This window comes from Podarcis tiliguerta, assembly GCF_965153285.1.
Source record: "Podarcis tiliguerta genome assembly, chromosome: 2".
Lineage (NCBI taxonomy): Eukaryota > Metazoa > Chordata > Lepidosauria > Squamata > Lacertidae > Podarcis > Podarcis tiliguerta.
The window spans coordinates 116,234,311-116,245,412 of NC_139535.1; the positions used below are offsets into that span (position 1 = coordinate 116,234,311).

An 11,102-nucleotide genomic window follows, 5' to 3' on the forward strand; every position below is an offset into this window, starting at 1 on the left:
CAAGGAATGATTCTGGGACCTGTGCTTTTAACTTGTTTATAAATGAGCTAGAATTGGGATGAACAGTGACATGGCCAGGTTTGCGGATATATTAAATTGTTCAAGGCCAAACAAAAAATGTGAAGAGTTCCCAAAGGAACTGAGTGGATGGCTGGCAAAATGGCAAATGTACTTAAATGTAAGCAAGTTTTGGGGGGGCATGTTGGGGCAAAAAAACAAAAAAAAACCTTAATATGCTCATGGAGTTTGAACTGGCTGTGGTGACTGACCGGGAACACAACCTTTGAGTCAAGGGAGATGTTGACCCAATGATTATACAAATCGATGGGGCAGCCACATTTGGAATATACAGTGATACCTCTAGTTAGAAACTTAATTCGATCTGGAGGTCTGCATTTGTTAAGGTACCACTGTAATGTACAGTTCTGGTTGCCTCACCTGAAGAAGGATATTGTAGGTTGGAAGAGGTTCGCCAAAGGGCAACCAAGATGATCAAGGGGATGGAAGAACCCTGTGAGGAAAGGGACTTTTCTTTTTTAGAGAAAAGTTGAGAAAGAGGTAACATGGTAGAGGTTTATAAAATTATGTTTGACATGAAGGAAACAGAGGAGAGTTGTTTTTTTCACTCGTAACTCTGGAACTCATGGACCTCCAACAAAGCTGAATGTTGCCAGATTCAAGACAGATAAAGGAAAGTACCGTATTTTTTGCTCTATAAGACTCACTTTTTCCCTCCTAAAAAGTAAGGGGAACTGTGTATGCGTCTTATGGAGCGAATGCAGGCTGCGCAGCTATCCCAGAAGCCAGAACAGCAAGAGGGATTGCTGCTTTCACTGCGCAACAATCCCTTTTGCTGTTCTGGCTTCTGAGATTCAGATTATTTTTTTTCTTGTTTTCCTCCTCCAAAAACTAGGTGCGTCTTGTGGTCTAGTGCGTCTTATAGAGCGAAAAATACGGCACTTCTTAACAGCGCATAGTTAACTCACTCCCATGGGAGGCAGTGATGACCACCAATGTGGATGCTTTTAAAAGCAGATTAGACAAATTCATGGAGGAGGAGAGGGCTATCCATGGCTCCTAGGCACAATACCTGTGTTCTACCTCCACTGTCAGAAGCAGTATGCCTCTGAATGCCAAGTTGCTGGGAGCTGCAGGTGGGCAGTGGTCCTGTTTGCAGGTTTCCCTCAGGCATCTGGTTGGCCACTGTGAGAACAGGATGCTCAACTAGATGAGCCACTGGTCTATCCAGCAGGCTCTTCTTATGTGAATAAGCTTATATCAATATGATTATACGGACTCTCTTCTTACTGTATTCATCTGGGAATTTCCATCTTGCTGGACTCCCATCTTCGAGAAGGAGCAGAATGGCCAAGATGCCCCAGCCTTGCAGAGCCTGTGCAGAGACCAGCAGAATAATGATAGTGGCTTGCAATCCAGCTCTTGGGGCACAGAGCTAATGAACCACTGAGTCATGGCACAGTGAGTGCCCCCAAACAAACTGACCTCCAGCTTTTTGCCAGTGCAGTGAAAGCAAACAAGGCTAGCAAATGGATCCAGCGGATCAAATCCAACAATTAGTTAATATATTTAATTGAGGTCTCATCACGAGCTTTATGAATATGAAAGGTGAATTCTGTAGCAACTGAAAAGACCAGTCCATCCCTATATACACTGTGAAGAAGGCAATTTTGGACATTCCTACCTACCCCATGGGACACGGGTGGTGCTGTGGGTTAAACCACAGAGCCTAGGGCTTGCCGATCAGAAGGTCGGCAGTTCAAATCCCCACAACGGGGTGAGCTCCCGTTGCTCGGTCCCTGCTCCTGCCAACCTAGCAGTTGAAAAGCACGTCAAAGTGCAAGTAGATAAATAGGTACCGCTCTGGCAGGAAGGTAAATGGCATTTCCGTGCGCTGCTCTGGTTCGCCAGAAGCGGCTTAGTCATGCTGGCCACATGACCCGGAAGCTGTACGCCGGCTCCCTTGGCCAATAAAGCGAGATGAGCGCCGCAACCCCAGAGTCGGCCATGACTGGACCTAATGGTCAGGGGTCCCTTTACCTTTACTTACCCCATGCCTGTTGTTTTTGTCCATGGAGTTTTCTTAGCAGGGATACTGGAGTGGCTTGCCGGTTCCTGCTCCAGGTGGATCACATTTAGTCAAAACTCTCCACTATGACCTGTCTGTCTTGGGTGGCCCTGCACAGCATAGTTCATAGCTTCTCTGAGTTGTTCAAGCCCCTTCACCATGACAAGGCAGTGATCCATGAAGGAGTAAGAAGGCTGATCACTGAAGAATTGATGCCTTTGAATTATGGTGCTGGAGGAGACTCTTGAGAGTCCCATGGACTGCAAGAAGATCAAACCTCTCCATTCTGAAGGAAATCAGCCCTGAGTGCTCACTGGAAGGACAGATCGTGAAGCTGAGGCTCCAATACTTTGGCCACCTCATGAGAAGAGAAGAATCCCTGGAAAAGACCCTGATGTTGGGAAAGATTGAGGGCACAAGGAGAAGGGGACGACAGAGGGCGAGATGGTTGGATAGTGTTCTCAAAGCTAGCAGCATGAGTTTGACCAAACTGTGGGAGGCAGTGGAAGACAGGAGGGCCTGGTGTGCTCTGGTCCGTGGGGTAACGAGGAGTTGGACACAACAACTAAACAACAGCAACTACCTACCCCATACCTGGCTTTGCTGAAGGCAGGGGTTTGCTGGCACTGCTCATCAGCAGCATCTACAAAGCCCTGTTCAAAGAGCTCTGAAAGAAGAAACAGTGAGGGTCCTTTACTTTGCAAGGGGCTCAGCAAGGCCTGGCAATCTGCCAGCTCCCTTGCTAGGTAGCACTATGCAGGGGGCATAGGAGCCAATTCCTAGGAGCCAAGGTTCCTTTGGCCCACCCAATAAAATATTTGAAGGGGCCAGCCCCCTCCCCCAAGTTAATGGGCATTACCATTTAAATGGTGTGTGTGCCCAGCGTCATGATTATTAAGGGCTAGACTTACCTGGGTCCCCCAATATTTTTTTCAAGTTGGCATCAAGGGGCTTTGCAAGATGGTGCTGCTGAGACCCTTGGAAAGTGCCACCATGCAGAGTGCTTTGGAAGGAGCTTCACAAGACCCAATAATCAGATAACTTTTGGGTCTTGTGAAGCCCTTTGCAAATCACTCCACAATACCCTGTGGGCAAAAAAGTGAAATAATGTCAGACTTGGCCTGGGAAGGATGGGAGAAAATAATGATCTGATTCACCAGCTAGATCCAGCTCCACACTTCCACATGAATGTGCTGTGGTGTAAGCTTTCATAGGCTGCTGTTGGCTTTCTCCGTGCTGAGGCCTGGAAAGTTTGGTAGATAAAGTGGTGAGAGATTTAAATAAAGTTATGCTTCCATATTGGGGAGCTGTATATTTTCAGAGAACTAATGGCAGATTAAAAGAGGGATTGCTGTTCATGTTGTGTGTTATCCCGCTTTTACCTGTGGTGAAAACATATTGTTGAGACAATGCAGAAACCTGCAAAACTTGTTTGACTAGAGATGTATGTTAGCTATGGGAAATGATGCCTCTGTCAAACCAACGTCAGCTCAGAAAAATCTGTCTCCTGCCTGAGCTGTCCTCTTTCCAAAGAAGCCTAACAGTGCAAGCCCAGTGGTATTATTTCATATTGGAAGAGTTTCTGAGGGTCATCTAGTCTATGGTTACCAGATTTTTTTTCATTGAATCTGGGGACCCCCCCCCTTTTTTTTAAAGCCTAGTAGCAACAGGGAGTCAGTAGTGGGAACGGTGAGGCAAAAGACCCTGGGCCCAAGCACACATGCATATTGCATACAGGTGCAAAGCCCTTCTTTCACACCCTGTGAAACATAAATGCGCAGAGGTTTTTTAACTCCTGGTCAACGGCTGCCCATCCATGACTCCCGAAGCTCCCCAAATCTCCTGCCCACTTCCCCCTTTGTTTTGACAGATTGGGGGAGGCTCGGGAGTCACGAGAGGGCGGCCGTTGCCCAGGAGGGGCGCAAGGCACACAGTTTCTCTGCCAGGCAAGGTGCAAAGCCCTACTTTCGCACCCTGTGAAACATAAATGCGCAGAGTTTTTTAAAAATTGGGCAACGGCTGGCCGGCCGGCCTTGACTCCCAAGGCTCATCTGATCAGCCAAAACAAAGGGGGAAGAGGGCAGGAGATTGGGGGAGGCTCAGGAGTCGCAGGCGGGGGGCTGTTGCCCAGGAGGGGCGCAAGGCGCGCAGTTTCTTTGTCAGGCAAGGTGCAAAGCCCTTCTTGCGCACCCTGTGAAACATAAATGCACAGGTTTTTTTAAAAAACTGGGCAACGGCCAGCCGCCCGCAACTCCCGATCAGTCAAAACAAAGGGGGAAGGGGGCAGGAGATCTGTACCGCTGGATGTCCCTGGTTCCCCTTTGGCAGTGACGGCAGCAGCGGCAAGTCAGCAGGCCCGAGCCAGCCTGGTAGCGCAGTTGGCTCAGGCTGGCTTCAGGAGCTGCTCGTTGCCGTGGCGCCCACCATTTTTCCTCACCGGAAGTCCCCATATAATGTGTCTTGTGTGCAACAAATCATATGGGGACTGCGCTACCAGACTGGCTCAGGGCTGCTGAGGCTGCCACTGCCATATTTCCCGGGGACAGATTTGTAAATCTGGGGACATTCCGGGGACAGAATTTGTCCGGGGACAGATTTGCAAATCCAGGGACTGTCCCCGGGAACTGGGGATGTCTGGAAACCCCAATCTGGTCCAACCCCCTGCAATGGAGGAATCTCTTGCCCATGAGGCTCAAACCCATGATCCTGAGATTAAAAGTATCAAGCTCTACCGCCTGAGCTATCCCAGTCAGAAGTGCTGATAAGCATGCATGTCCCACTGAATGTAGTGTTTACTTCTGAGTAAATGTGCACTGTAAATCTGTGAGGGCTACCTTTAACTTCCCATTACTTGTGTGGTGCAGAACTGCAACAAGCATGGCACATGCTAGTATTCAAAGCCAATTGTCTTTGCTGTCAGTCTATGGAAAGTTCTCCTGTAGTGATGAAGATGATGATGAAGATGATTTTAAAAGCCCTAATGAAAACGGATCAGCATTTTAGAATGAATTTCTCCTGGTATACCAAATGTTTGTAATTGTATACTCATTTTTGCAAAGCTTATTTTGCCTAATATTTATATTTCCATAAAATTCCATGTTTTTATGTTTGCATTTCTATGCACACTTTATCCCAGTATAGGCATTTTTGTACACATTACTTGGCTGGAGAACTGCATTGCAGAATTTGGGAAAATGTGAATTTCAAAGGATGATTGTGCTTCAGTTTGTGGATTGTTTCAGAAAGTGTGAATTAAGAAGCATACAGTGGACACTCGGGTTGTGAATGTTCAGCAGCGTTCGCAACCCGCAGCGGCACGTCTGTGATTCGGTGCTCCTGCGCACGCGCAAAGCGTGATTTAGCGCTTCTGCGCATGCGTGACCACCAAAACCCGGAAGTAATCCGTTCCAGTACTTTCGGGTTTCGGCATGTCTGTAACCTGAAAAAACGCAACCTGAAGCATCTGTAACCGGAGGTGTGACAGTATTTGCCTTTAAATGTGAACCGAAACACATTTAACTCTGTGCCTACTGCTAACACACATTTCAAGCAGTTTGAGCTAACCTGCCAAATCCTACTTCTGCTGTGAACATACTGTGAGGTGACATGGACAGAAGTTCACCCTGTGCCCCCTCCCTGCCCACTGGCCAAATGCTGAGCCACCCCTCAGTGGCACCCACAATAACACACCTCTCTCCCTGAAATATACTCAGAGTCGCAAAGTGATTTCATGCTCTTTATTCAGCTCATAGTGGTGAGGAGGAATGAATGTCCCCTCAAAGTATCTGCTTTATATACATTATTTACACAATGGGCTGCACATGATTGGCTAATTCCGGAATTCTACTGTAAGCCAATCAGGTTGTGGATTCGCTTCTATCTGGAGAATGATTGGGTGGTTCCTGCCAACCAATCATACTGCTGCATTGTTCTAGGACCAATCAGACTGCTGCATTCTGAATCCTATTGTTCTAGGACCAATCAGACTGCTGCGTTTTGGATCCTATTGTTCTAGGACCAATCAGACTGCTGCATTCTGAATCCTATTGTTCTAGGACCAATCAGACTGCTGCGTTTTGGATCCTATTGTTCTAGGACCAATCAGACTGCTGCAGTTTGGATCCTATTCAACTCAGTACATAACACTCCCCTACTGCTTCCCTGCTCCTTCCACCCACTGTCTCACACATGCAGTTGGCTGAGCTTTCCATGCGTTCAGTTGCAACCACTCCCTGCTGAAGTGCACAGAGAAACTCAGCACAAGTGAAGTCATGGCTGCGGGTGGAGACCAAGCTGAGTTCAGCAAGTAGACCTGGTCCAGCCTGACTCACAGCTTGTGGGTCCCTCTTGGGCTGGGACCAGGATGAGGACACTGGCAAATGGCTGGGGATCTCTGCCTTCAGATCACAAAAAGCTTAAACTCAGCCTCTGGGATCTTTCAGGTGCACTGGAGAAGACACTAAGTGGGGCAGGATATCCTGTAATTGAAAGCACTAGTCAGCAACTAGATTTCCTGGTCTGCTACTATGAGAAGCAAATGGGGAAAAGTGGAGAAGGGCTTCAGTTCCCTCCCCATAATTCCCACCAAAATCTGTTGCCACTGACACCAGTTGCACCACTTTTTAAAAAAACAACACACTTTCAGGATGGTGAGAGGGTGGCAGAAAGCACCTGCCTTACCCAGGCACATTTTCTGAACTCCCAATTGCGCACTATGGTGCAGCCGAACTGGGAGTGCAGGAAGGTTGTGGCTGTGAAAATGTCCCAACTGGATCTGAAGATGCGTTCGGACCAGTGTGTGTTGTGTTTGTGCCATGTGCTGCAGCAAATTGCAGAAGGTGGTCCACTCCACGCCACAGTCCATGATCTGCCACTTTGCTTTCCCCTTCCGCCCCCCCCCCCACGCAAAAAGCATGAGGGAGGGGAAGAGACAGGAGCTTTTACCTGATTGGCTGGAAGAGAACCACACTGTTCCGTTTCATAGACATTTACCCACTTTTCCTTCTTCATTATCTGATTGCTTTAAAGAGTGATTTGCTCCACTGCAACTTCAAATCATTCAGTGGCGTAGCGTGGGTTGTCAGCACCCTAACCTGTGGATTTGCGCCCCCTAAGCCTAACCCCCAGATGTTGCGCCCGGTGCGGCCGGCCCCCCCTGCACCCCCCCACGCTACGCCACTGCAACCATTCACTTACATATTTAAAAGCTGTGTTTCACAGTGGATCTTTTCTGGTAATCTAACGGTTGCATGCTTCTCTAAAGAGTGTCAGAACACGTCGAAGGAAAAATAGAGTAAAAACGTTCCTATAATCCGAGTCACTGAACATTTACAGGTGCTTTTAACCCTGACACCTCAGTAAAAAACGAATCTTGAGTTCCTTTGAGCATGTGAAAAGTGCCTTTCCCTTAGCCACAATCTCAGCAGTGACATAGGTACCCCTGCCCGTACGGGCCAGTCTTGACAGACTCTAGGGTTGTGCGCCCATCTCACTCTATAGGCCGGGGGCCAGCGCTGTCCGGAGACACTTCCGGGTCACGTGGCCAGCGTGACAAAGCCACATCTGGCGAGCCAGCGCAGCACACGGAAACGCCGTTTACCTTCCCGCCAGTAAGTGGTCCCTATTTATCTACTTGCACCCGGAGGTGCTTTCGAACTGCTAGGTTGGCAGGCGCTGGGACCGAGCGACGGGAGCGCACCCCACCGCGGGGATTCGAACCGCCGACCTTTCAATCGGCAAGCCCTAGGTGCTGAGGCTTTTACCCACAGCGCCACCCACGTCCCCTACATGACTGCAAACAAGGGGCAAAGCTTCAAGAAAGGCCTTGAGGTCTGGAACCTCTCCTTAGTAATTAACTACTGGAAAGGAAACAAGAAGGAAAGCACTCTGAGGCAGCTACAACTTTGTAGAAGCCCACTGTGTTAAGGAAGCCCGACTTGGAAGGATCTGCTGGAAAATCTCGGTGGTGTCGGTATCATCAGGCAAGGCGAAAAAAGTGTCATAAAGGGTGGCGATGGGAAAAGACAGAAAGTTCTTCTGACCCACAGGACACCATCCAGTGGGGAAATTCTGCAAATCTCCATTAAATGAATGGAATGAATGGAACCTATCCCAAACCACACTTCATTTTCAGAGACTGCAGAGAAACTCTCTTGCATTTGTCCCCAGAAGGTGTGCCAGACATCAAGGATCTTTCCTTGCAAACTGCGTTGAGATTTCAATACATTTGAGTGATATATAAACGTTGCTATTTTGGGGGCGGGGGGTAAAATGCCATTTGGCTTTTCCAGTGGCGTAGCGTGGGTTGTCAGCACCCGGGGCAAGGCAAGTAATTTGCACCCCCAACCCGTGGATTTGCGCCCCCTAACCCTCAGATGTTGCGCCCGGTGCGGCCGGGCCCCCCTGCACCCCCCACGCTACGCCACTGGACTTTTCCACCTCAAAATGTCTTAGGCTGCATAGACATCAAAAGTTTAAGGCACCCCCCACCCACCCAAGAATCCTGGGAAATGTAGCTTGTTAGGGGTGCTGGGAATTGTGGTGTGAGGGGAACTACAGTTCCCAGAAAGCATTGTGCTTTAAATGTATGATGCGTACGCAGCCTTAGAGCACCCTTGTCCACCCTCTTCTTTCCCAGCCTTGCGCACATAAGGATGCACGGGAGGGTATCCATTGTTGCTGTTAACCCTTCCGCCCCCATTTGCAAGTAGCCTTTTCTTCCCTCATTGCCTTAGTGGGTGACAGCCGAATGTAGCGAAGCCCCCACCCCATAATCTTCTAATTCCAAACAAATCCTTGTGCAAGAAAGCAATGCTTTGTTTTAATTTAGGTTTATTGGAAGAATCTCTGAGCATCAGTTCCATCTGGAAAGAAGCATCATCCTGGGGCTGATGTGAGCTGCAACCCTGCAGTGGCCGCGTAGTAAATCACCCCATGGAGCTGGCTGCAGCAAGCGCCTTTCCCCGAGACCAGAGCCAGGGCCTGACAGAAGTCGAGAGGAATTTTGAGAGGTTGTGGTTTGGGTTGGAAGGAGGAGATGTTCTGGCACCGAAACACTGACATACACACATCAAGCTAATTGCAAACACACACGCACACACGCACACACTCCATGCTGATCACATACACTATTATCACATGCGCTTCCCACGCTTACTGGACACTCACTAGGATGTGCCAGTAATTCCTGAGGCTCCACATCTGGTTGCACTATTGAAATAATATATGGTCTGCTTATGACACACACTTGTGTTGACAGGCGGGCTTCCTATATGCACTGGGCTGGACATTTACATTTTGTGACATTTACCTGTAGTAGCAAGTTGCTATCTGTCTTCATGTTACACCAGGGACAGACTGAAGTCTCTCTCTCTACCCCATATTTGCTTGCTCCTTTTCAGGATTTAAGTCAGTCCTTTTGCAAGCTCAAGGAACCACACTGAAGCAATTGCTGAGGAACGCCTGTGTGTTGTGAGCCGTCCTAGGTGCATCCCGCTTCAAGCCACAGGCCCGTTGGAACTCACACAAACTGGGAGCATGGCTAATCCTCTCCCAGGGCGGATTAGGCGCTGCAGTGAAAGACTGGTGATGGTGGGCAAGCTGTCTTCCAATGAAGCTTGCTGATCCCACCCAGGAACTTGTTGAGCTTCCAAGGTGTCCAGGAACACTTCTGAAAAGAAGTGATTTCGTGGCTCCAGGGCCAGCTCTGACATTTAGGCACAGCAAGGCCACCATCGCAAACAGCTGATGCTGGGGGCAGCAACCCCCTAGTGGTTCCTTGCTGCCTTGGGTGCAATGGGGGACACAAGCCTGTTGTCTGCCAGTCCAGTTAGCCTCTGTATTTGGGATGGGGAGAGGCACCTTCACCTTCAAGACTAATGCTCAGAGCTCATCCATACTATCATTTAATCTGGACAGTAAGCTTCCTGTTTGTTCACTAATTCTCGGCTGTCCACACGACTTTCTCCTCCAGTCGGTGCCTTTCCACCCTTTCACGTCCCTTAATCTGCATTTTCTCATACCATCTCCTTTTCAGTGTATCCGCAGAGGAAGAAAATCCAGCTGAGGGAGGATAAAATGTGAGAAGGCAGTGATTTTGAGGAGAAGGTCATATGGACAATGAAGAATTATAATCCACATTAAGCAACTGTATGGTTGAGCCCTCAGTCAGAAGAAACAACAACAGGGAGGGAAGACTTTGAGCCTAAACAGAGTAGCTTTTCCCTTGCCACTGGGTGACCACATGTGGGATTAGGGAATGAGATCTGATTAGAGGAAGCAACGTGCATGAAAGTCTGGGTTTTAGCACCTTGCATTTTGGGAACTAACTTTAGTCCTGTGTATTACTAATCTCCAGACACTTATTATGGACAGGATTTTAGGTATGGTATTTAGATTTTAAACATGGCAGAAATCCATTGTGTACATTAATCTACAAACATAGATTATGAGACATAGAATATTGTCTGGGGGTTGACAAACAAAACTGAGTCATGCCACAGCCTAAGGTAACGCCAGAAGAACCGCCATTTTGTAAAACATGTTTTTAAAGAACAAGACAAAGATTAACATATAATGGTCTCTCTTTTTTTTGAAAAAGTGGGTCTCATGTTGCAGGATAGGATTAAAGCTGGCATCTCACCTTGTTTCTAACACAGACAGGCACATACTCTGCCACATAGCATATCACACCTACAGCACACACAGCAACAGGTGTTTATCTCGTTCAGTACACAAAAGCTGCATAGCCAAGGTCACATACAAATGTGAACATCTTCCATGCCCCCCCCCCACTCATGTATAAATGAATATACCATGGGGATAACTGCTATTCAAAATTCAGATCCAGTCTAAAATCCAGAGCTTTCTTTTTGGAGTCTGTCTGTTGCAATGGGCCGTATGTTCCTGCTTCCTTGTTCTCAGGAAAAGGTGTGTACTGGCCTCATGCAGGTTTCTCCCAGACTTCAGAGCCTGACTTTGGAAAATGGAGTTCTTGATTCCCTGCAGGGTAAGAACC

The 11,102-nt window shown here is 48.2% G+C and overlaps 1 long non-coding RNA gene across 1 annotated transcript in view; it reads right to left on the minus strand.

Annotated features, from left to right (window-relative positions):
- Positions 1-8,900: 8,900 nt before the first annotated feature.
- Positions 8,901-11,102, minus strand: part of LOC310671810 — a 56,900-nt gene continuing 54,698 nt past the window's right edge. The window contains exon 2 of the long non-coding RNA XR_014508217.1: positions 8,901-10,859. This is a non-coding gene — a long non-coding RNA (uncharacterized lncRNA). The remainder of the gene's footprint in view (positions 10,860-11,102) is intronic.